General features: G+C 33.2%; 2 pseudogenes; one reads left to right on the top strand and one right to left on the bottom strand.

The window, feature by feature from the left end:
• The first annotated feature begins 1631 nt into the window (after window positions 1-1631).
• Window positions 1632-18411, top strand: LOC149538786 (metal tolerance protein 11-like; annotated as a pseudogene).
• Window positions 18412-18587: 176 nt separating this feature from the next.
• LOC149538785 (2,3-bisphosphoglycerate-dependent phosphoglycerate mutase 1-like) lies at window positions 18588-20906 on the bottom strand (annotated as a pseudogene).
• Between the last annotated feature and the right edge of the window lie 922 nt (window positions 20907-21828).

Below are 21828 nucleotides of genomic sequence, written 5' to 3'. Positions count from 1 at the left end.
TGGCTCATGTTGTTTAGTGAGTGATTTATTTTTGCTTTAATTTTCTTTGATTATGTTCCTATGTCACTCGATTATATAAACTAATCTATGAGAGTGGTCAGGATGGTTCATGGTTGTCTTTTGTTCTCTATCTATCAAATGTACCTTTGACAGTCTAAAGCATCTATATATGCCTCAGGAAGCACATGATTATTTTCTATCTACATTATTCTTGTTTACACAAAAGGCTTGCATTTATGCTCTAGCCCTTTATGGTAACGATGTGTTGCATTCCATTTTCTACATCAAAATAAAGCTCTTTTGACATATAATGAACTTTATCAAAGAAAAAATCCTCCCCTTCTATTAACTAATCCTCATCTTGTATGTCTCCTAACATCCATCTCATTCTCCATTACCATGGTCTCATATTTTGATACATCAAAAGCATCATCATCCTACATTCCTTCATGTCTCAAAAAGTCCAAAAATCCAAAGCAATACATATATACATAAAGCATGGTATTCACATTATTTTACATTTCATTTGTGTCTTTTCATTTGCATTCATTTCATGAGAAAATCATGTGGCAAAAAAATAAAGAAATCACTTCCTAAGCATAACATGGACAATCCAACACATGATGTCATCATATAAAGATCACATAGAAAAGCATAAATGCATCCATATAAAACATAAAAATATGTCCATAATCCATCTCATATAGTCATCATAACATAGGCATATCTCATAAATGTGTCATAAATACTAATTTCCTATAGGCATGAACCATGAAGGAGCATAACCAAATAAAAGGAAGCCCCTCTACACACAAGCATGTCTATATCAACCTACATTTTCCTTAGCCTCATGGCCCTTGTCTGGCCATGAGGATGATCCCTCACCTTTCTATGGTGGCCCCATCAATCCCATCACACCTCTACTACTTTGTGTCCTCTATGTCCATTGTGACTGAGACCTCAGTATCTGATAGCTTTCTACCCTCTTCTTTGGTGGCACTTCCATCTCATAATTATCCCTCCAATACTATGTCTTTGCATGTGTTGTAGCCATCATCATGGCCATCTTTCAAAATAATGGATCTCTAAAACTACTAGCAAAGTCTTGAGACTCTTGGACTACCCTCTCTACCCTTTGCACTACCATATCCCTCTCTATCATAGCCTAGTCCTACATAGTTATTGTTGCATCCCTCTTTGCTATAACCTAGTCTAACTAACTATGGAGCCCTCTAATCACCTCCATAATCTCTAACTAGCTAGGTAGTGCATGTACTAGTATTAGTATCCCTCTGTGCCATCAATTGGATCCCTCCTCTATGTCCATCACTGCAACATCCACACCTCTATTCCCCTCATCATCATCCTTCCCATCACCATCCTCCCCTTTATCCCCCTTGTCATCCTCTCCCCCATCACCATCCCCATCCCCACTATTCCCACCCTCCTCATCATCATCTCCCTCATCATCATCCCCCTCATTATCATCATCCCCCCTCATCCTCTCCCTCCTTAGCCTCATCCCATCCTCCTCACCATCATCATCATCCTCATGATCCCCTACCTACTCATCTCTCTCCTTCTCAACATCACCCCCTCATCCTCCTCTCCATCCTACTCTTCCTGTGGTCATGCTTGTGGTATTGGCACTATTAGATCTATCAATGACCTTGATCAATGCTAAGCAAACCATCTATCATACGCTATTGTCATACCCACATATAAAACACTTATTGCTACTCCCCATAACCTAGGTTTTAGCTCCTCCAATTATGCATAGGCCACCTATGTACTAGTCAATGTTGCCTACTCTCTAATCTTTTCTCTAGATTATGCAAATAGTGCAAGATTCATAGGCACATCTTGCCTCTCACCAAACTATAAATGTACTCACTCTAGCAAGTATGTCTCTATCACTAGTTGCCTAATCACTATACATACAATTAGATACTACTCCTACCTACAATATGGAAGGTGGAACTTATCATCATCTCACCCCAGATAATCTTTGTAAGGTCTCCATATGAATTGTGTCATTATATCTAGTTAATGCCTGAAGAACTAGGTGTACCCTAGTGGTCCTTATGCTAGTATCCCCTATAGTTGTATGCATAAGACATGTCCTCAACCAAATCCCTCTCCATAAGAGGCTTGAATATAGAAATATTCTCATAAGCCTAAATCTATAGTAGTGCACCTCCAATGATAAATGTCAATCCACCTCTATATGCAACTTGGTGCAGATAGTAGTATAGCATCCTAAGCATGCAAGGTCCCCATGCAAACATGGTCCCATCCATAACCATACTATCTAAAAATTGGTCCCATTTAATAGGGAATCCATGACCTCATCTATCCAATATCAATAGTCCACCAATGACCCAATATATCATAGCAATAAGATGCTCATGTTGTGCCACTAGTAGCTTCCATCCAATCTCATAATCTCAAATCCCAAGCTCCACATCTATGTAGCCAAACATCTGGTGCAATGTTGCTCACCCAGTAGCTAAATCATACACTACCATCTCCTAATAGATCAAAATATAGAGGATTCACCATACATCCTCTAAGGTCATTGTAGCCTCTCCCATGGGAACATGAAATGAACTAGTCTCTGAGTGCCATCTCTCGGTCAATGTTGTCAAAAAACCCCTATTCTCTCTCACCTTAGGCATGAATATAATATGGTACAACCCAAGCCCTATCAATATCTATCACTCATTAATTGTGATTTGATGATGTAAAGAAAATCTCTATCATCTATGGCCTATAGGTCCTCTTCCATAACCATGTGTTGTCTGTCAACCTTTTATGGCTTTCTACCAAGTCTATCCTAAGTTTGACCCAATTGTGACTTAGTTCAACCTAGTGTGACCTTGCTTTGACTAAGATTGACTATTTGTGAATATTTTTTACTAATTTGACCTATGTTTTGAACTCTCTTTAGGGTTTCCAACATGTCTACCAAGTTTAGGATCATTCTGAGTTCATCTAGATTGGTTTTGGCCTTCTACCTAACTTTCTCTCAACTTGGAAATTTGACTTAGGTTTGACTAATTTTGGATTTTTTGAACATGTTTGACTAGGTTGACCTATTTTTTGAACTCTTCCTATGGTTTTGAGTATGTCGACCAAATTTTAGGTCATTTTAAGTCTATTTCCACTCTTTTCGACCCTTTACATTACTCCCTGTCAATATTCTACCAGGTGGCCCTACATCTAACCTAAGTTTGACCAACTTTGACCACTATTGACCATGTTTGATTGATTCCACCTACTTTTGACCTTTTCCTAGGGTTATGGGAATGTGTTCCAAGTTTTGAGTTGTTCTAGGCCCCACGTTGACCAAGGGGACACATAATATCAAATTTGAAATTGTAAGGATTTAATAAGAATTTGCACGATACTTTCCTTAAGGGATTAGTGTAGGAAGTTGTTTCTACACCTGAGTTTCCTTACAATGTGTACGTCATAAATTCCCATCCACTTTTAGCCATGTTGACTTTCATGCATCATAGAATCCTACGTTTGGCATCTTGTGTCGTATGTGTTATAGATATTCTAAGGAATATCATGCAAAGTTGTACATTCGAGTTGACAAGTGTCCATCCTCTCATTCAATTTTCTCCTCTTGCATGTTGGCTATAAAATGAGCCATATTGCTCTCATTTTTTATCCTTAGAACATCTTTAAGAATGCCTATCCCTTAGAACCATTAAGCTTGAACCAAACTTCTCATCATAGGCTTTTTCTTTCAATTGTATAGGTACTATAGGCAATTGGCGCTATATCAAATGTAGAAGAAAGAAGGGCATGAGAGCTACAACTAAAGAGGGAGTTTTATTTATGTTGCTTTCTTTATTTTAATTGGATTCATGGTAGATTATAAGGGTTTAGTGTATGTTTATTGATTTTTGTGGTTACTCATAGTATTCTAGGTTCTAACCCTTTTTCTAGTCCTACAAATATACCTAAAGGTATACATAAAGAACAGGGACCAATCCAAACATTTTACCATCTCTTCCAGGTCATTTTTCCTTACCTATAATAATTTAAATATATAAAAGGTTAGCTAGTAAATTAGGTTGTTCTAGAGATGCAATGCATTATCTATAATTAAATATGTTTACTCACATAAAACCAACCATCTACTTCATATCTTATTACAACTTTCTCTCCAGTTGTTAAGTTTAGTTGCAAGTGCAACATCAACCAACAAAGAGTTGAAACAATGCTTGATCACATGTATCCATTTCAAAATAGGAACCCATAACACTATCAAATATTTAAAGAAAAATAAATATACTTATGCAAAAGTCTAATTGGTGATCTTGGGATGATGATTTTTTTGAAAGGTTACTTAGTCTACTTTGTTTAGGTATAGATTTATCCTCATAGTCAAGTGTAGCAAAAATACATTAATGTTCCTTTCAATGTCCAAAGCTCATTCCTAACTATTATGTTTGCAATATGTAAAATTGTAGAAATGTCATATTGACCAAAATTTGTGGCATATGAATTGAGATTTCATATTGAACTATGGCCTCCTTCTGCATTACTTGAAACCAAGAGATTCACACAATTAGTTATCATAGAATCATAGGTTAATGTTGAGATTCACTTGGTTTCAAGAATACTTTACTATTCTCTACTAATCAGGGCCAACCACATGAAGGTGGAAGCTCATTTGGCCGCACCCCCCCGTCCCCCCTCCCCCACCCATCCCTAACATCTAAAATCTTTAAAGTACTTGGAAGTTGTTCTACTCTCAGGGACAATAAATTTTCATTTCTCATGTGATTAAATTTATTTAATTCTTATTAAAATAAAAAAGAAACAATGTTAACCTATTTCAAGATATATGACTTGAGGATACAATCACCTATTTCAACTTGGAATATGAAGAAAAAAATGTTCTTAAATTATATATGTGACAAAATATTCATATTCATGTGGATATGTGTGATAAATTATAACCAAAAGGTTCTAGACTTGTAAAAGTGACATCATTTTCCCATCTACTAGTGTATGTCATTTTTTTGTCACATCCAAAATAAGATTCTGCTACTTTGAATTGAGAATACATGTGCAATTGTGTTCTATACGCATGGACAATAGGAAGAGCTGAAAAAAAGCACCATAATTACATTTATTTTTATTAAGTTTTTAAAATTATAGACCATCATGAACATTATAACTCTAGCTACTATGGCCAAGAGAATTTCCTTAGCAAGCCAGCACATAGAAAGTCTCGATTTGCTTACATGCTAAGGACATTACCCTTGCCTATAAGAGTCAAAGTTACAATATTCATGATGGTATATAGCATAAAATATCTAATTAAAGACCTCTAAAAAAAATGAAAACTTATTGCATTTTTTAGCTCCATCTGATGTTTTATGGATATGAATTGAGATTGCAACCTAAAATCAAGAGACACATAAGTAGTTGTCATGCAATCATAGGTTAATGTTGAGCTTCACCAAGTTTCAAGAATAGTTTAATATTCTCTACTAATTAGGGCCAACAACATGAAGGTGGAAGATCATTCCTCCCCTCTCCCCCAAGATCTAAATTCCCCATTAACATCTACAATCTTTAAGAAAGGACCAATCTTGAAAGTCCCTAGAAGTTGGGCTACTCTCAGGGGAAGTCCATCTTCATTGTTCACGAGAAATTCATCAAAATTCTTTAGTCTTCACATACATCTAACATAGGTACATCTAAGAATTTCCTCATTACCTCCTACATAAAATGAATCCAATATTATAAAATTCCTCCTAAGAAATAATAGTTTAAGTGAAACAAACACATGTATATATATGTATATACATACATAAATATACATATAGAGATCATAAGGGAAAGACAAAGAAATGAAAAGATCATAAGAGTACAACAACAAAATGTAGTGATCACAAGGGCACAACAACAAAATCTTAGATCTCCACTAATCTCCATGTGAGGCCTCGCCTCAACCCATCTTAGCATAGTTGATACATTATTATTTTGATACTCATGACTCGATATGTCAAGACACTGTTGGATACACTGAACATTATTATGTTATTATGTTTTGTGATGTTTTATTTTTAGGTGTTTAATTATTCTATTTTATATTTTATGAACATGTATACCGATGAAGTAATGTAGAAAGTGAATGCAGAATTAACACTTTGATTATGCAATTTTAATGGTTAAAAACAAGATAAACAACTAGTCATTTAAAAGATGGATGTTTTAATTTATGTAATTTCCCTGATAAGTTATATATATATATATATATATATATATATATATATATATATATATATATATATATATAATATTTTCTTGAGCTACTAATATGTGCAATGAGTGTGTGTATAGGATATTTTAGCTGAGAAATCTAGAAAAATGAAACTAAACCCTATTTACCATTTGTGGAAACCAGGGTTAAATTTGATGAAAGATGCAAGCCCTGTTGTTCATATTTCATTTGTATTGTGGTTTGAATGAATGTATCATTTTGTAATCATTAAGTGTTAATGTTTTGTAACAATGATTTTTCAGTGTTGCTTGACACTCATAAATTGTATGTGCATTCCAGCATGATAGTTAGGATTAACTGAGTACCCTAAAGATCTAAGTCAAACTAGGTTAGTGACCTTTTTGTTAATTATTATTAATCAAGATTAAGTACCCTAATTAGAATTAGTGATTAATCTACATTTTCAAAGGTCGTTAGAAAGTCCTAAAATTTTCAAGCTTTTGTTAGGTCCCTAATAAGTCCTAAAGGCCAAAAATCATGAAATCTAAGTACCTAAGCAGTATGGGGATGGGATAGGGGCATTTTCCACCCCCCTAGCCCCATTTGTTGACTTTTATGGTCACTCAAAAACCCCATTTTTTCTTATTACCAAAATTGAATATTTTCATCATGAGTTGAATAACTTTAACTCCACCTTGAGGTTAACCTTATTTCTAGTTGAGTTAGAAGCCTCTAGAACTTTAGGCAAGTGGGGGAGTTATTACTTTTTGAATGTGGTTGAGTTTAGGATCTTATTTAGAGAAAATTTTGAGAGGGTTTCAGTGTTCATCCAACCTCTAGTTTTAGAGAACAATTCAGGATTGAAGGAGAAGGAGAGGAAAGAAAGCTCATCTCAAATTTTTTCAATTTCCATAAACCTATTGTGAAGGTAGGAACCCTTCAAGCTCTTTTGGTTCATGTTGTGTTCATATTTAAGTCATTTTGTTTACATATATATGTTCGTGTGCTTGTTGAATATGTTTGGGAGGGATTGAAATGGGTTGTATTGGCATTACTCACCCTCAAATAGGGAAGAAGTGGCCATGTAAAGGAGGAGGTCTTTAGTTAGACTTTGGCAGTGTAGAGTCTCTTCTTACGATGAGAAGAGGGAGAGAAGGTATGGTATTATGGGCCCCTACTCATCAACACAAACCATGTTTAGAGTTTTAGCATGTAAGAATGGAAGAACAAAAGTTCTTGATTTTATAGCCTCCAAAGGGCACCTGTTAAGGTGTTATTTCTGACATCTCCTATTGGAAAAATCCACCTTCTCCCTAGTCTAGTTTGATGTCAAACCTATTGTGCAAATCAGGATGGGAGTGAATGTTTGATTTTTTCTTCATGTTATGATTGGTTATCTCCTGGTCAATTTTCATTCCCTCCATGATCACTATGATATGTTGCAGACTTCGTAATGGTTTCCCTATTGTGGAGCCAAGAAGGAAATTCAGAATGGTTATTGAAATTTTAGTTATGTTGGGAGATTTCTCCTCGGGATAATATTCCAGTGTAAAAATGTTATTTTTAAACTTATTGTTGAAATGGAAAAAATGTCAAGATTTCTTCCTAGTTCTTTCCTAGAAGAGCCTTTGAATCAGGTGGTCAATAAAAAAAATGATTGAGTAATATCCTTACTTATGAGATTCTCGTATTTTCAATTATATGCATGTGTATTGAAAAATAGATAAAATGGTGATATATAATTATGTAATTTTAAGTTCAAATATGTTAAAGAGAATTTGATCATATGACTGGTATTTCATTTCATAAATTTCATGAGTATTAGGAAGCATAATGCTCCTTTTCAAATGTTCAAGCATTACATTTAACACCTACATTATAAATCAACTTTAAAAAAAAAAAAACCCCCCTTGACTAATAAATAAATTTGAAATTCCATACTTAGACAAAAAAAAAGGGCCTTCAAAAAAAAAGTGGTCCCAAGAGAAAATATGCTTTGGATTTTGTATGGGATAGAAATTTAAATGTTCTCTTGGATAGAGAATCTTAAAAGATTCTCTAAATATCCCAAATACTTAATAAGTGCTTCAATTTAGATAAAAGAAGAATAATAAATAATAAATAAAAGTCTTTATATAAATATCTTTTTTCAAATATCCTATCCTATTCTAAAACAAAAAAACCAACTACAAAACTTTATGTAATTAATCCTTACCCCTTTTGGCATAGGCTTAATTAAGCAAAAAAATGCAATAAATGGGATTGGGGTTGCTTCCCTACGTATCCCCATGTACTTGACTAACATGTCAATGGAATTAAGGGACAGTTTAATGTGTGGAGATTGGAGTTTTTTTAAAAATAAGTCAGTGTACTTATTGTGGGCATAATTCGTTAGTGACCTTATTAGTTTTCCCCCCATGCATTTTCCTTCCAGCAAATTATGTGTTGGCCTTTGGACCACGTGACATGCCAAATGAAGAAAGGAACAAATTTTAATTTGTGTGCAAGTTTGTGTTTAAAAAATTTTATACTAACATACCTTTTTACCTTTATTCATTCCCTTGCCTAGTTTGGCTTGAGCCACGTGCTGCCCTTGGTCAACGTGGGGCACAGTGTCCCCTCCCACGTGGGCACAGTGTTTTTAGGCATGTAGTTTGGTTGGTTAAGGGTTGAGTTAAAATATTTGGGGTTTGGATAGGTTAGCAAGTATGTTACATGAAGTTTTTTTTTTTTTTTAAGTTAGTTAAGTTTTATGATTGATTATGTAATTTAATGTTTTAAATATTAGTTAACAAGTATTTGTAGATAGTCGATTTTAGTTAAGTTAAGATATTTGGTTAGGATATTTTATTAATAGAATTTATTTTATTATTAGTTAAGTGTAGTTAGCATTAGTTAAAAAAAAATTATTGTGTTAGTTACGATTAGATGTATTAGTAGAGTGAGCTAATTATTAGTTTTATTTAATTGTATTTTTTATTAATTAGTTAAGTTTAATATATTATTGTTTTATATTATTTTGATTTATTTATGTGGTAAGTACAAATAAAATAAATTTGGTTTAAATTAATATTAGAATTGTAGTTTATGTTTTAGTTAACTATATTGATTATTTAATTATAGTTTTGATTGAAAATATGTTTTGCTTATGTTAAATTTAATAAAGTTTAGTTATTTGAATGTTAGATGATTATATTATTTAGTTAGTCCTTTGGATTTTTAATGTTTCAAAGGAGTTCGATTTATCTTTATTTTTAAATCGTTATTTGAATAATTTTAAATATATTGTTTTAAAATTAATGTAATAACAAAACAAATGTTGAAATCAATTTAATAATGAATGTTCAGATTTAATGATCTATTCATACTCATTGATTATAAACTTAAATGGAAATTTTAAGACACAGTTAGGGTAACCATGTTGTTATCTTGCAATGTACCTATGTCTTAACTAAATTAAACTTATCAACTTAGTGGATTTAAATGTGTTAAAAAAAAAATTATATGTGTTTTGTTCTTGTATTTTGGGCATGACATTTTGGTATCAGAGCCTGTGTTTCAACACTAGGAACCTAAAACTATTATGCTTCTAAAACTTAATCTAAACTTTAAATTGTGTAGGATGCCTCCTGTCACATGAAGCAACCAACAAGGCAGAGGTCGTAGGGTGAGAGGTGGTAGAGCAAAATAGGAGGATGGACCACCACCACCACCCCCACCACCACCACCACCGAACTCACACTAGTACATTTGAGGTCATTTTTTGACCATTATTGGTCAAAATTTTGACCCAATTTTTGACTAAATCTCGACCAAGTTCAACCAACCCATTGGTCAAAATTTTTCTGGTCAAAATTTTAACCAATACGCTAGTCGAAACCTTTCAAACATGTTGGCACAAGTTCTGCCAAGCATTGGTCAAAATTTTGACCAATGCTTGGTCAAAAATTGCCAAGTATTGGTCAAAATTTTGACCAATGATTGGTCAAAAATAGCCAAGCATTGGTCAAAATTTTGACCAATTCTTGGTAGAAAATTGCTAGGCATCAGTTGAAATTTCAACCAATGCTTGGTCAAATTTTTTTTGAGGCTCACACTTGTTGAGGTCCACTTCAACAATGGCCCTTCCTGTGAAATTGTTGTGTAAAACCTTTCTAATGAGATAATGTGTTATGAGCTCTTCATCAATGGGATGGAACATGAATCCAAGAGGCAGTTGTGCATCACCCATATCATGACTGTAACTAAAGTTAAGAGCCTCTATTATTGAATTCTCTTCCTAGGTGCTCCCTTTGTTTATGTAATACCAATACTACTGTGGATGAAACCACTCCTTCATCAAAACTAACTATTGTTCCTACTAGTAATACTAGTCATGCTTATTTTCCATATACTACTTATGGTGGAGTGGATATGCAGCTACTTCTTGCAATACTGGTACTTTCTATTATTCACTATGCTCCCCATAGGGAAGAGAATTCAATAATAGAGGCTCTTAACTTTAGTTACAGTCACGATATGGGTGATGCATAATTGCCTCCTAGATTCATGTTCCATCCCACTGATGAAGAGCTCATAACACATTATCTCATTAGAAAGGTTTTACACAACAATTTCACAGGAAGGGTCATTGCTAAAGTGGATTTCAACAAGTGTGAGCCTTAGGGAGGGTTCATTTCCCTCCTTTATTATTCACTATGCGTATAATCCCACAAACCCATTTGATCTCGAATGATGATATGTATTGAATGCTAAGTGTCTATGCTAAGTGCTCCAAAACCATCCATTTTATGCCTTCATCTGTATACAATGTCTTTCTAGTTTCTTTCTACTCACATGCCCCTTTCATTTCATATGATCATCTAAAAATTGTGTCACTCTAAGCTCTCAATTATTTCCTCTTGATTGATCATCTCATAACTGTTGAATGAGAGCTTTGGGATAAGCTATAGGCATCCATCAAAACATAAAGGATTCTCTCAAACGATGTAGATGAAGTAGTAGCATTTTCCTTGGGAGACATGCTTGCAAAATGGAAGCATAGATAAGTCATGTGAATTGTTTGACAGGATGCTTGAACATAATGTGGTCATCAAAAGCCATGGTTGTTAGATATGAAAAAAATAGATATATTGAGAGAATATATTTGTTTAAGTTGCAACTGCCCTGGTAGACATGCATGTAAAATGTGGAATCATAGGTCAAGCATTTGAATTGTTTTATTGACTGCCTCCATGAAATGTCGTCTAATGGCAAGCCAATATTGTAGGATATGCATATTGATTTGTTGAATATATCTAGATGATGTAGTGACATTCTTTTTATTGCAACCAATGCCACATATGTATAAAACTGGGATTCCAACTCTTGTTGAGGTTGTAAATTATGTTGAACATAGTCTCAAGCCATAATAGTTTTCTATCTGCCAAAATTAGAGAGAGAATCATACAAACTTGTGTGAGCTCTTTGTATTTTCTTTGATATGATATTCAAGAAAAGGATGAGAAACAAAACTCTAAATAAGTAGGCAAGCTCTCCATGTGCTCTACACCCCACAAGTAAATCTACTCTAATAACATAGGTAATCAAAAACTAGTTCACTTTGCATTTGTAACCTTGGGCAGGCTCTTAGCAACATGCTCGCATTGAACCTTTGACATAAAGGAGAAATAGACAAGCTTAAAACCCTCAGGAAGGCTTTCTTAGATAAGTAGTTTCTGAGCAAACACAAATCCTCACTAATAATGTTGCTACGATTTTCTTGTTTAAATTCAAACAAAATTGTATTATCTTGGGCAGAGGAGACTATTGTTGTTTGTGGTTAAGGATCCTTTAGGTCAGTAGAATCACATGCAAACTGGATATGATATTACAGTAAGCAAACTATAATAAGAGCTAGGAGCTTGCTTAGTGATTAGGGCTTGAGACTGGACACTGCATGAAGCATTTGTAGGCATTTTAGTTTGAAGCATCACTAGCACAAAATCAAACTGAAAAGGAAACTTGGCGAATAAAACTAAATAAAAATAGTCCTCTTGAGTAAATATCAACATTGTATGAACAATACCATTACAATGCACTATACTTGGTACAAATATATTGTTGGCTGAGTCCCATGACATAATGCTAGTTCCTAGGTACATCAATATGCCTACTTATCCAGGTATATCATTTTCTTACAGATAAAGAACAATCTACTGAAAAAAGAAAAGACCACTTTTTACAAATTCACATAGGTATAAACCCATTCATCTCTAAAGGTAATGCTCTTACTACTGTTTCACCCCTAGTAAATTTTTTGTAAGTTCCCAAGTGATGATAGTTGTAGCATTAGCAGGGAAAGCTCTCACCAATGTAGGCCCCAAGCCAACATATAATCCTCTAAAACTGAGTTCTCTCTAAATTTGTCAAACATAGAATTGGGAAATGGTTTCATGTTCATTAATATGAGCACTTCTTGTTTTTAAATTCATCTATTGGTTATCTAAGACTACTTAGTAGAATAGATCCTAGATGAAAAGGCAAAAGCTAAGTCCCATGGTATTTGAATATTTAAATTTTAATCTTTTAACCCAATTCAATAATCCAACCATCAATCCTAACAGATATCCTAATTGTTGTCATAAGAATCCAACAGCCTTGTAAAAGCCTAATCAAAATCTTTATTAAAAATTAATTTAAAAACATTTTTTCTAGAGTAGAGTCCATGTAAAAATGAAATTTTATGTCCTACCATCTTGATTGTGTGTATAGGATTTCTATTGGCATTAATATTTGGAGCTGTTTGAATATGGGTTTTTGCAACATCGAGAGGCAAAACAGCTAAGAAAAGGGAATTGTTACATTAAGTACCATGGTAGATTCAAAAAGAAAAACAACATCAAACATACCTTTCTTCTTGTGAAATTCTAGAATGAATGCAGATTGATGGAAAGTTGCACTCCATAGGAAGCTTGTTCAGCTCTGTAGCTCTGTTAACACTCTTGACAAATATTACAACTTGATTGAAGTCTAGGGCATCAAGCAGATCATTCAACTTTTAGTTCTTCTCCAGCTCGCTCAATTTGATGTAGTGCTAGAAGAATCTCAAGACATAAATACCAAACACAACAAAAGAGAGAATTGTTACTATTTTATCAGACATTATTAAACTCAAATAAATTCAATACCTGAACTAAACCATGAAGTGTCAATTTTTCCTCATCGTTAACAAATATCTCCATAGGTTGTAAACGGAAACAAATGTGTGTAACATTAGGTGGTGTGATCACCATCAAGAGCCAATAGTGTTAGAATAATCCACCTCATATTTGTACCATGAAAAAGAACTAAACATAGCTAGTGCAATTATCATCAAAACTTCCAGAGGTCAAGACATGATTTGTGCCCTCGAAGAATGGTTTATCTAGTGAACCTATCAAGATAATTATAGAGAAACTAAAGAGGACACTTATATCTGCAAAAAATGAGGTTGCCATATGACACTTTATTCACAAAGCTAAAGAAAATCTAGTTAGAAGATGCAAATATGAGTTAAGTCGTGACTATCCATTTGAGTTAGGTGACAATAAGATGCTGCAAAACATACCAAATTAGAGTTACCAATAAATAATGTTTTCAATTCACACAAGTATATTTATTATTTACAATTTATAGACTTACTGTGCCAAAAGTATTAAATAAGAGAAACCAGTGAACAATATTGTGTTGTCTCTTGCACATAATATTAAGTTCTAGCTAAATTGATAATCTTTTTTTGTTTAAATTTATTTACTAATAATCTGAGCATTTCATTTATCTATCCCAATTCCCAACCTTAAATTAGACAGTCATTTAGCTCTTCCCACTCATATATATTGTGCCTAGGTGGCTGTGTACCTAATTACTATTAATTCTCTAGAAATAGATTTTCCCAACTCTTGCAATGCAGTCACCCATGCAAAGGAAACTATGGACTTCTAATCCTACATCATATCCTAAGGATGGATCTCATACACAGTGTTGTCCAAGAATATTTTTTCACAATGTCATGAACCATGGAAACTAAATATCTTTAAAAGTAGGCATTGTATGACTGGAAAACAAAATAGCCAAAAGGATATTGAGAATCAAATTTGGCACGAAGTGCAAGCTTTTTTAGTCTTCGTTGTTCTTCTACAGACTTCAAATTTTTATTGTCCTCCAGTCTATCATTAGCTTCATCTCCATATTTCTCTCCCATCTCTAGATCTTCAAAATCTCCATAGGTAGAGTCATCATCTTCATCACTCTCATCCATTGCTTTACCTCGATGAGCAGCCTTTGACCAATAACTAGTAACAAAGCGGTTGTGAATGCTTTCAATTACATCCTGATTTAACCAATCACTTAATTGTGAATCATCTACCTATGGCTTAGTGCAGTCATCAGCATTAGGATCTTCAACATTGAGATGCACATCATGTTTTTTCTGTCAAAGTACAAGCAAAAAAATATTAAGTCTATGATGTAAATAATTGCTTACAGAATAGAAAACATGCAAAAAAATAGCAAATGGTTTTCCATCTCACAATTTTCTTGCTCCATAGTAATTGTGACCCGATTGGAGGAAAAGAATGAATGTGGACAAGTTTCAATAAACAATGAAGATTACAATACATATAAATATCATATCAGTCAACATGGTGTCTAAGATGGGAATACTGATAAATCATCAAACACTTCCATGTTGAACCTAGCTTATATCTACACACCAAAACCTTGAATCTAATGGCCATGAGAACAAGTTTGGGAGGGTAGAGAAAACTAGGACAAGCTACAGCTTCCAAAAAATTGTAGGAACAGAATTTTTAAGCGAGTGCATCCCCTTTTCTATTTTTCTGCATCAAACCTTTTCTCTGCTACAATGCCTATTTTTGTATCTTGAGTATTCACCAAAATGCTCCACATAAAAATTAGGGAAGCAATAACATGATATTAGTATCAATATTGTTAAGGAACAAGATAGTTAAATATCATCACCTAAAAGGTCAAGTATTTAAATATCATCACCTAAAACTTATGCAAATTTGATGGTTATTAATTAGGTTTTCCACTTGTTAGTTGTGCTTATTATATATTATGTACTTTAAGCTCTTCTCATGGCCTCTTGACTTCTTATCCTTTGATTTCTTATTTGAGATTTGATAAGAGATCCCATGTAACAGGGAAGCATCCATATGGGAAACTTTTTCATTGCAAAATCCAAAATCCAAAGATGTTACTATTTTTTAACCTTAAGCTTTGCAACTTGATGTGTTATTGTTTCAAATTGCATTTATGTGCTACCCTACATCCTTAGTAATGGGAGTTTCATTTTAATTTAGGAATAAGATTAGGATGAGACTCATTAAGATCTTTGAGTCATTTCATAGCAGATATCAATATAACTAAAGATGAATTCTATTCTTGATTAGTGTAAGAAATTGTTTTAGATTGTTCATTGTAGTTTGTGTTTTCTATTGCTATGGTTACTCATTGATGTGTGAATGTTCATATTCTTTTTGTCATAGTCTATATTAATTTCTCAAAGAATGAGCATTGTGAATTGTCCAACACTAATTTAGCATTGATTCATAATAGAATGCTCCATGTGTAGGGAATTCTAGTTTTTGCTTCAGTTATGGTTACATTGGGACTACAAATCATGTTAAAGTTTATTCGACAACTTGTTTCAAAGGTAAATTCCCCATTCAAGGATATACCTTTAAGAACAAGATATCTATTTCCCCCTAATGGTTCTCATGATGATTTGAACTTTTCATGAACATGGAAGATATATTATATGCTTTTTTGGTCACTTTTTAGCTTTGTATCCTATTACTGTAAATACAATATATTTTATTGGACATAATTACAACCATAGATACAATTTTGTGCTCATGATTTAAATCCTTTAAACAACATGGTTTTGCTAAGTTAAAATAATATTCAAGTGTTGGAGGTCATATGTATGTTCTTAAACACAACATCATCAAGTGAGTGTTAATATTTTGGATTAGTAAACCCCCTTCACCATTTTTGAAGGAATTACATGGTATAAGTGGCTTGAGCTCTGGCTTTCTATTTTTGCCAAAATTCTATAAGTGGATACAAATGAAAATACTCATAGAAATCCTTGATGTTGAGTTTTACTTGGCCTGATTTACATGGTTTGCCAGTGATGCAAAAGTGAACAAAATGAAGGCATACTTCCTTCTCCTAAAAGTTGAGTTTTATACTTGTTTATTCTGATCATTATTTTGGAGCTGTAAAATATTGAGCTTAAATGTGATATGGAGTATGCTTTTGTTTTGCACCAAATATTCTACTTTTGTTCTGCTCTTTTCCATCTGTTCCATCATTAGTGTATTGTCTTTTAAATGAGCTACTTTTTCATATTAGATATAAGTAATACTCTTACACCAACTTCATTCCTAAATTATGCAAAACTGAGGTGTATTGTTTGAAGGAGATAGGTGGTTCAGTGTTGTTGGAATTATGGTTTTAGTTACTATTGTAAAGTTGGTCCTTGTAATCTATTGCTAGACTTTTAAAAATGATATAGTAAAGGCATATGCCCAAGATCATTTCTTTGATGTCATCACCAATTCAATTGGTCTCACCTCTACAGTTCTTGGAAGTAATTTTTACTGGTGGATTGATCCAGCTCGAGCAATAGTGATAAGCACTTCTCTGACCTTTTACTTTACATTGTAACATAGGATACTTCACATTTTCTCTATGTTACCCTAGGTTTCTGGGATAGGGGGACGTGGAGATGGGGAAATGGGTTTCCAAGATGGATTTTTTTTTCTCCAAGCAAGGGATGGCAGTGGGAACAACTATATAAAAAGTAGGGAAAATTTTAAATATATAGGGAAATTTTAAATATTCATATAAAAACATGGATAATGCATGCTTATATAAATTATAGAACCTTAACATATAATGTTTGTATTAAATAATTTAACTTTAGAGTTCACATGAGAGTGGAAATCAAACAAATGATCAAAACTGAAACATTAATTTTATGGGACAGCCAAGGGAAAGGTTTTTGAGTTTTCAGGATGGGGGGACATGGGCACGGGGTCAATTTTTGCCGAAAACACATCCCCGAGTAACATAGCATTTTCTACAATAATGCCTGCGTAGTTAATAAAGCCAAATAATGTCTATATATGTGCTCCTAGCTAACTCGTATAACCCACATCAAACATAGAATATGTTTCCACTTTCCACTAATTAGTAGTTGTTTTAAAGAGTCCAAGTAGATGTGACCATTTACATTACTTGATTCTAGAGATCTTATTTATTTAGAACATTATTGGGGTTTCATTTCCTCAGAGATGATAGTAACGACTACTGCAAGGCATATGTATGTATACAATGTGTTTAGAACACATGACTATAGATAATACCAGTTGGCTCCTTCAGGATTACCATATCTAACCTCAATTTTTATGTACATATAGGGATACAGAATTTTGTCTTTATAGATGGTAACATTGATAACAATCACACTAGATCCTAATTTTAGATTCTTAGAAGCATTTAGAATGCTAGTGAGTAATAATAGCTACAGGCATGCACAATAACAAAGAGGATGTGTTCTTTTTTATTTAAACTTGATCATTAGTGTCTATCAAGTTATTTGTGTGGTGGTGGTAGCAAGAAGGATGTATAATCTTGTGATCACTAAAGCCAAAATATAGATTACCAAGCTTCCTCTGAGCAGATGCCAAGTATGCTTCAAGTTTATATTAATGTGTATAATTTGAATTACTAAAGCTGATAGTGGGTCTTTTGTGTAGTTAGCACTCTGTACAATCAGGACATGGTCAAGCACAATTTTGGAGAATGTGAATTCTTTGGTGGGGAAAATAGCGTTGCCTGATTATTTGCAAAAATTAACATATCTCTATTGGAATCATCACAAAGACATACACCATATTGATACTATCAAAGCTTACACATTTGTGTCTCATTTCTTTATTGAAGTTGACATTGTGCTACCTAGTGATATGCCCTTGCAAGATGCTCATGACATTGGAGAAGCACTTCAAGAAAAAATGGAATCTCTTCCTGACATAGAACGGGCTTTTGTAGATCTAGACTATGAATATTCTCACAGACCTGAGCATGGGAATGGAAATTCCTAGAGGTCTATGATAGGTTGTATACTTTAACTAACTTTCCCAACATCTTAGAGCCCTTTTTATAAACCTATTATGGTCAACTAGTACATTTCTTGCAACATTTATGGAGTAATCATTATAAACTTATATTATACATAGTTTGAAACTATTAATATCCAAGAATTGTTAGCATTAAGCTTTTACATGCGCTCATTGAGTTGCCAAGTTGTTATGACTGGAATAGAGAGTTTTTGAGTATCTTCACTAAATATCCTACTCCATGCCTTGGCTTGCTCACTCTCATTATGTATTATTATTGGTACCTGCATCACACAGAATTCAACTTCAAGCTTTAGTCCTATTTAACATCATTATATAAATGTTGACATCCAAACCTAATCACTCATATTATAGATGTGCTATGGAAACCACGACAATAAATTTGAATTTAAGAACTGGAATGACATCCTAAACACCTTAGCCTACCTGGGATAGTCATTTCACAACTACCTCCAAAGAAATGAATCTAATATTTTATTCTTTTTTTCATTAAAAGGACCTTTAAATTTATACAAATTGTATAATCATCATTCTTTAAAACAATAAACAGGCGGCTTTGAGATAATACTCAAGTTCAAGTCTATCATGACAATTGACCAGTAAATTGTGAACAAAGGGTGATTATAGAAGGATGTAATTATATTAACCCAATGCATATTCCAAATAAAATAGGAAAATCTTGACATTATTCAAGAAATTTTAAGATGCACAAATCACATTGAACTAGGTGTTTGGTGAATCCGATTTAATCACACATTTTGCTAGCTTTAACCAAAGGTAAGAGGCTTGATACCAACCTCTATAGCTCTAAACATTCAAAAAACTACTCAAAATGTTAGAAACTCAGAAGTCAACTATTGAGTAGTGGCTTAGAAATTGGTTGAGTAGCAATGGCCACAATAACCTTTTAGGAATATGAAGGCCTCAAAAAAAAGGATAATTAGAAATTCAGAAGGCTCCTACCAAATGCAATTTATCTAATAAAATCACCCCCTCATTTTTCTCAATGAATAAAACTCCATCTATGCATTTGTCAACTCTTGTTGGATACAGAATTTAAATTTCCTGAGAATTGATACTGAACTCAAGTAATAACCATTCAAACACCTGCCCTTGCATATATAAAGAAGAAAAGTAGTTAATGTTGGCATAAACATAAAGTAAAGATTTGACTAAAAAGTCTTTTTCCTATGGTGTTGAGTCATCGCAAGCATAGCAGTCATCTGAGCCCAAACCAATGTAGAAGTAAATATTAGATCAACTAGAATGTTGCTAATCCTTTTTCTAGCATCAACAACCTCTTCTACTCCTTTTTGAGTCAAGGGTACATCCACACACCCAGTGAATAATTTTTTCTCATTCCATAATGACTCCCCATGATAGATCAAAATCAAGGCTGCTTCAACTACAACATAAAAGAGGAAAGAAAATTGCATTATAGATAACAATGTATTTTTCTTATCAGTCAATTCCTAATCTTTTTAAACCATCATGCATTCACCTTAGTGTGTTGCTTTCTAATCCAAACCTTTAAATAAGGATCCAAACACATTTATTGAAACTACAACTATGAATTTTTTAATTACCAATAGAAATCAATTGAAATAGCCTAATAAAATTTCCTAGACTTAGATGTTATGAGCTTGTCTTCCACAAAAATATGCCCAACTATTTTATTTTACCACTGAACTGAACTTTATCATGAAAAGTTCAAAAGCCAAAGGAGGAAGCTCTAACCTTTCTAGAGAGATTTAAATTGCAAATATGCATTCAAAGCTGAAATAAGAAAAAGAGAAGATTTTCAATTCGGTATGGGGCAAAAGGTGACTAAAAATAAACCAAACCAAAGTCCATAATAACCTTAACATAATTGAAAAAGTAACAAAAGTAAATACATAACAAGATGCATGTTTTGAACCAATTTTTAAAAAGCCTATATTTTGATCTGAATTTCTAAAACTATGCTCATTTAAGTGCAGGTTCCAAGTTTGGCTACAGATCCTTCAGCGGGAAGATATGAATAGATTTCCATAAGCCAAGTGATTTTAAATTATAGTGATAGATCACATTTAATAGTCCTGCCCTTTTACACATAGCAAAAGGAATCTGCTTTACCAAATTAAGTGCGGCCCAATTACATTAAATGCAAGGAAATTGTAACACCCTATTCTAAAGAAAATATTAATTTATTTCTTTGAAGAGTCATTCAAATTCTTTGAAGTTGAGAAGATTGGATTCAAAACAGGAGAAGCTTGTGCTACTACCAAACAAGTTCTCCTATACTTTCTAATAGAAATAGAAGTAATATGCCTGCTTGCTAATGTCATATCATTTGTCAAAATCCTCCTTGTTGGACATAAACAAGATGTGATGCTTGATAAGCCATCATAGCTTGCTGAATTTTGCACATTGTAAGATGATATAGTGATCGGTATAGCTCGTATTGTTGCAACAGCCATTCTGCAGACATGAATAATATTAAAAATCAATATATCTTCATAGGTCTTAAACAAATTTGAACAATATGGATGAACTAATTTTCTTAATAAATATTCGCTGCAAGAATATTTTCCTTAGACTTAGGCAGACCGGAAAGCCTGAGTTTAAACTTGAGCCTTCTCATGAGCTCAAAACAATGAAATATATGAAATTGGAACAACATATATAAGGTGAGGTGCAAAATCCTTTTTGGTGCATTAAAAATTTTCCCAAATGAAGTTTCATTTGTCAAATAACACCAAAGTCAAGCCACCTAAAATAAACTTTTCAAATTTCAAATTTCTCAAATTAGAGCCATACAACACATAAAAACATTCCAAAATGAGAGCATATCGATATAAGATTTAAATTTATTTAAACCAACCACTAACACATCATTACTTAACCCTTATAAGCTCAAATTTCTCAGAACAACCTCAAAATTCTTTAAAAAAAGAGAGAAGTATAAAAATGAAACTCTATCTTCCTGATTACACAATTTTGCTAAAGGAAATCAAATTTCCAAGACAATACCATAATTTGTTTACCAAAAAAAAACATCTCCTGAGTCTAAATATTTCTAAATAACCTCAAATTTCTCAGGAAAAACCTTTTCATTATCTCATTGTATAATCTATTAACCTCTCCAAAGTTAGAATTCTCAAAATTTAGTTCATAGTTGTCAAAGCAACACCACACAAAGCAAAAGATCCTCATAAATAAAAGCACTTGCAAAGGGATCTTAAATTTTTCCAGCATGATCCTGTAGGATGCCAATGAAGACACTTCAACACTCAAAATTTTGAAATAATGTCAAATTTGTCCAAAATACAGGCATCTCCAAAAGGATCTCAAATTCCTTACGAGAAAACTTCAAGACTTCATACAAAGTCCTTCAATGTT

The sequence above is a fragment of the Cupressus sempervirens genome, chromosome 9, assembly GCF_028749045.1.
Source record: "Cupressus sempervirens isolate cs-2001-9-10 chromosome 9, ASM2874904v1, whole genome shotgun sequence".
Taxonomy (NCBI): domain Eukaryota; kingdom Viridiplantae; phylum Streptophyta; class Pinopsida; order Cupressales; family Cupressaceae; genus Cupressus; species Cupressus sempervirens.
Note: the sequence above shows the minus strand (reverse complement) of the source record. Positions and strands in the feature narration are given on the sequence as shown.